Source organism: Mus caroli, chromosome 5, assembly GCF_900094665.2.
Source record: "Mus caroli chromosome 5, CAROLI_EIJ_v1.1, whole genome shotgun sequence".
Classification (NCBI taxonomy): domain Eukaryota; kingdom Metazoa; phylum Chordata; class Mammalia; order Rodentia; family Muridae; genus Mus; species Mus caroli.
This window is the reverse complement of record NC_034574.1, coordinates 65,526,669-65,532,441: the sequence shown is the minus strand read 5'-3', so window position 1 is coordinate 65,532,441 and position 5,773 is coordinate 65,526,669. Positions and strand designations below refer to the sequence as shown.

Genomic DNA, 5,773 nt, shown 5'->3' with positions numbered 1-5,773 from the left:
GACACCTGTCCTTCAAGGGCACCTCCATGAATGTAAAGCACAAACACTTACCCTGGTGCACACATAAAGGAAAATAAACAATGCAAATTAAAAACTAAAGACCTCTGGTCATCGAGGTGGGGTGGTTTCTCCATAGTAGAACAGGATGCAGTGTGCCAGAATGCACAGTGTGCCAGGCACTGGGTTTGATCTCAGGTACTGCAAATAAGGAACTCCAGTCCCAAAGCATGATACTTAGAGTCTGCACAACAGCATCCCGATTACTGCCTCTTAGTTCACAGGACAGTGCATTTACAAGGGAGTACTGGCATCTGATAGTGTGTTAGGCATGTGTCTCACTCTCTGTTTGTGAGCATTGCTGCAAACTTCTTGTGAAGTCACACGTGAGATGAGACGAGAGGCTCCAGAGAGTTCACTGCGCACCCCGGATGTGCATGCCGTGTTCAGGTATGTTTTCAATCCCCCAGTTGTTGGGATAAATACCCGGAGACAGACTCACCAGGTCAAAGAGGATACACATTTGTAGGGCAGGTGTCATCTACTGTCAAGTTTTCTTCTAGAAACGTAAGACTGACCAGATGAGTGTGGAGTTGATGCAGCATACCCCTGCTCTACCACATAATTAGTCGTTCTAATCTTTTCCAATGCTAAGACAATGCCCTCTGATTGTTACACTTTCATTTGTTTGGTTGTAAGTGCATGTGAGTGTTTTCTATAGTACCACTGTTTTCATCCCTTCTTGTGCTCTTGTGTGCATTCCTAGCATGTACATTTTTTCCTGCTGCACTTTTAGTTTTTTTTTTTTTTTTTTTCCCCATAGGTGGCTCTGTCCCCGATCCTGGAAGGTTCGCCTCAGCAGTGAGAGTTCAGGAAGAATAGAACAGGCAAGAGCACCCTTTCCCTTTGCACTAACAGCAGCCACTGCAGGAGAAATGGCCACAGGTCTGCGGGGTCCACACAGCCCCCCATTGTTGTAGGCTGAGCAGGATCCTGGCCTTTCTAGTTTCCATCCAGCACTCTCTGTTTCCATTCTTCACCCATTGTACAAATTGCCTCCCAGATTTCTCCCCAAGCCCTGGGAGGAGCTGGTTAGTCTGCCTGTAATGACTGCTTATTTTATTTGTGGGTTTTAATATCTTTAAAATGAGGAGGAGCCATGCTAAAGCAAGCAGGCTTGGTGCACGGTCAACTGAGCCAGCCTCAGCTGCATCCCTGCCAGGGGTGTTCTTAGCTCATCTTAAGTCCAGGGCTTGAGAATATAAAACAGCTCTGTAACAAAACACCTGAGATAGTCAGCTTACAAAGAGAAGAGGTTTTGTTTCATGATTTTGAAAGTTTCAGCATCAGCCCATGATTGCTTACCTGTATTGCTTTGGAGCATCGTATGAGGTGGAAACACACAGGAAGCCAAGCTGTTTGTCTCTTAGCCAGGAATCAAAACCGAGTGAGCAGGGGCTGAGATCTCACAGTTCTCTTTGCAAGCATTCTCTCAGTGAAGTAAAGAGCTTCCAATAGGCCCCACCCCTTAGCAGTGCCAGGACTTCAGATTGGGACTGAACCTTTAGCATTGAGGCTTTGGGGGGAAATTCAAAACTTCAACTATAGCTGGGCTTGGTAGGTAAAGCCACCCTGATCTTGTGATAAAATGGCACTGTCAGGATGTACTCAAGTCATGAAGAGCACATCTCATTACACATCTGTCTTTTAACCTTGTAGGTCTTGAAAACATAGACTATTTTTCATTACAGCCCATGTTCTTCAGAGCTTTACACACGTGAATGCCCCTTTTTTGAGTTTAGGACATTAGAACATATTGTGCTCCCAAATGTTTGCTGAAGTTCTAACCTCCTTGAATTAATCCTACAGTGGAGGAGCAGAAGATTGTGTGTGCTTCAGCACGGTAGGATTGTAGTCTCATTTTTCATCTCCTCTGCCGTTTCCATGAGACCTGGGGAGGAAGAAAAACAAAGACGGGGCTCACAGTATCACCCTGTCTCTCTGGGAAAGGGATAGGAATCATTTCTTGTGGGGAAGAATTCACTCCGTCTTGGTTTTGCTCAGCAAGAACAGCCTGGGCCCTGACATAGGCTAGACATTCCCATGCTGGCTGTTAACTGGCTGCACTGCTGTAATTACTCCAGGGACATTCCCACCTCCTTAGGAGATACACTCTATGGAGAGAAGTTCCTTTCCTCTGACGTGTATGGAGTGATGGGCTTCACACTGCTGAGGCTCTGTTCCGGTAGACTCTGAGGTGATTTGTGTGGGATTAGCCTGTCTGCGGGCAAGCCTCTCCATACTTCGTTTCTGTCCAGTCCTCTGATCCCAGCGCTGAGACTCTACTCACGATACTTCATAAATCTGTGACCACGGAAATGTCTTCTCCCCACCTGCCATTGACTCCTTTAAATTTCTAACAACATTATAAACCTTGTTTTATATATGTGTATTTATATGTATAAATCCTTGCAAACAAATAAAACTTCGCACACCAAAACAAACCACAACCAAAGTCTATACTACCTAGTTAGTTAGAACGGGTGTTTGCAGTGAAAGCTGACCACAACACCCTTAACATTCATTGTTTTCATCAAGACTTTTCTCAGCCCAGCTTCACAACAAGGTGGAGATCGAGCCAGGTACTTAGGAGCTTCGTATGGGGAAGTGGGGGTGTCCTGCCTCCAACTGTAAGAGTCAGGTATGACCCAGAAGGGTAACTGGCAACTAGTGATTGAATATTTTCAATACAGGGCCTGGGAGGATTCAAGTTTCCTAAGCAGAGACAATGCAAATGTGTGCCAATGGCTCTCATCTGATCGTTAGCATTGTGTATGTGATTAAAATGCTATGCCACCCACAATGGATATGTACAATTGCAATGTATCAATACAAATGAAATAGAATTTGTAGACAGAGTATAGAGCCCATGTGTATGCCCTGGCTCTGAAATAGCACCAGGCTCAAAAAACCATGATCAGTATTATTGTTTTTTTAACTCTTAGGCTGGACATAAAGGCTTAACACTTTCGTTTGCGAATTTAAGCCAGAGACACGTGCTGCTTTTAGACCGGCTCACATGAAACCTGGTGCCTCTATGGGTAGGGCTGCGGGCTATTTAAGCTATTTATATATATGACTTATATATACATAGATGAGCTTCTTTTTCTCCATTCGATGAGTCTGGCCCTCTAAATTTCATTACCAAAGAGGCCGAGTTCTGGTGCGCAGCTGCTGTGCAGACTGACTAAAGATAATTGTGCACTGCTAGGCGAAAGCATAGGAAATGTTTTCATCATAAAAACAAAACAAAACAAAACAGATAAATGTTGAAGTAGCTACATTCAATATGACTTGACAAGCTTATACATCTATCCAAACCTCACATGGGACTTTATGTTCAAATTTAACATTTGAACTAGAAAAATTATTTTCAAAAGAAAAAGAGGCAGGACCATCAGAGAATTTGATGGGTAGCCAGGCCTGGTTGGTCTTCTCCGCCCTCTTGGACTTTGTAGGGTCTTTGTTCCGCCCCTGGCTGCACTGGTACAGAGCCACTTAGCTGTGATTAAAAGGAGGGGACCGAGCTGCAGGGCGGGGCCTGCGGTGCGGGCGGGCGAAGACAGGGCCATGCAGTGCTCAGTACCAGCTGCAGGGCAGCATGCACAACGGAGCGGAGCGACGACCAGCCCGACCAGCCCGCCGCACCGACGCTGCGGGGACACTTGACCAGACAGACAGGTAAAAGGGACCACAAGACCGAGGGAGGTGTGGCCAGGGACTGCCTCTGCAGACCGCGCCTCGGCGACAGCTCCATGGACAGCCTGGACAACATGACTTTGCTCCTTGCCCAGTCCTCGCTGCTGCCTGACAACCTCACCCTGTCTCCCAAAGTCAGCAGGGCGAACGCCAGCACCCTCTCGCCTCTCGCTGTCACCTCTAGTCCCGGTCCCGGGCTCAGCCTCGCTCCTAGTCCGAACATGGGCTTTAGCCCAGAGGCGACCCCGACTCCAGAGCCCACGAGCAGCAGCCTCGCAGTCGCAGTCGCAGTCGGCATGGCTGGCCAGGGCTCCTCCGCTTTCCCTGGGCCCTGGATCCTCCACGAGTCCCCATTCTGGGACAGGCCGCTCAACCACGGGCTGAACTTGTTTGTGGGCGCCGCCTTGTGAATCACCATGCTGGGTCTAGGCTGTACTGTGGACGTGAACCACTTCGAGAAGGGCGCACATCTGGAGGCCCGTGGGCGCTCTACTGGCTGTGTGCTCTGCCTGCCAGTCGGCTTCTGGCCGCTGCTAGCCTTCTTGCTGGCCCTCATCTTCAAGCTGGATGAGGTGGCTGCGGTGGCCATACTCTTATGTGGCTGCTGACCTGGTGGAAATCTCTCCAATCTCATGTCCCTGCTGGTGGACAGCGACATGAACCTCAAAAAAGCAAATCAGGACTGTAGTACCATAAGGAAAGTAATCTTGAGTGTGCAATGTAATCGAGTTTCATCCTACAAGTCACTTCGCCAGCTTCCACGCTGCAGGCTATTTGGTAGGGTTAAAAGAAAAAAGGTTTCTTTCCTTTGTGTCCTCTCAGTTACTCAGTTTCCAGGCTTCACAACGCCCAGGGCAGCTGTCCTGGGTCCTGCATCCTAGGCCATTGTCTTGCCTGGAATTCCTGTTTCTATTGAGACATGATAAAATAGATTCTCTGCAGACTTTAACCCGGAGGCTTGCAGTGTTACCACCTCCCTTCCGGGGGCTTTGTAACAGGTAAGGAAAGACATGGCTGACTCTGGCTCAAATCCCTTTCTGACTTCTGCTCATACCTTTTTGCAGCATCATCATGACCATTTCCTCCACACTCCTGGCCCTTGTGTTGATGCCCCTCTGCCTCTGGATCTACAGCCCTGCCTGGATCAATAACCCTCTGGTGCAATTGCTCCACCTGGGGGCAGTCACCCTGACTCTCTACAGCACTCTCATCCCTATTGGGCTAGGTGTTTTCATTCTCTACAAATACAACCTGATGGCTGACTACATTGTGAAGGTAGGCTCTCTCTTCTCTTCCTAGAGTCTGGTCTCTGAAGAGTAGCAGATGTGCTAGTAGGTTTGGAAAGCAGGGAAGGATACAAAGGACTTTTAGGGACATACTTAGGTGTATATGGCAAGCCTGAAGTGTCTGAAGTGGGAAATTCCTAGGGGAATATCTCTAATTAAGTCACAGCTCAAGTTGGGAATAATGATGCAGGTGGTAATCCTGCTGCTCAGGGGATGAGCCACGAGGATCTGGAGTTTGAAACCAACCTGGACTACAAAGCAAGACGACCCTGTCTCAACTCCTACCTGGTAGGTGGTGAGACCTCTGAAAATGAACAATTAGTAACCACTCATGGGGGCACAGTGTGGTCAAATGGCAAACATTAGCAGGGTACAGAGCCACATGCTTGTAATCCAAGCACTTGGGAGGCAGAAGCAGGCAGATCACCGAGTTCAGGGCCAGTCTGGTCTGCATAGTGAGTTCCCGGACAGGAGCTACATAGTGAGACTATGTCTCAAAACAAACAAACAAAACCACAAAATGGCAAGNAATTCCCACAAATTGAATAGTACTAAAAATCAGAGCAGATTAAATAGAATTATTCAAAACATTTTATAATGCATTAAGTATGTTTTCAAGAGTGGAACTCTAATTCTGAGGAAACAAAACCTGAAATAGTATCCTTAAGTAGCTTACTTAAAAAATTCAAATTAGCAAGATAATGTTCTCAATATAATAGAACACACAGAAT

The 5,773-nt window shown here is 47.3% G+C and overlaps 1 pseudogene; it reads left to right on the top strand.

Moving 5' to 3' along the window:
* Positions 1-3,694: 3,694 nt before the first annotated feature.
* Positions 3,695-5,773, top strand: part of LOC110293808 — a 4,557-nt pseudogene continuing 2,478 nt past the window's right edge.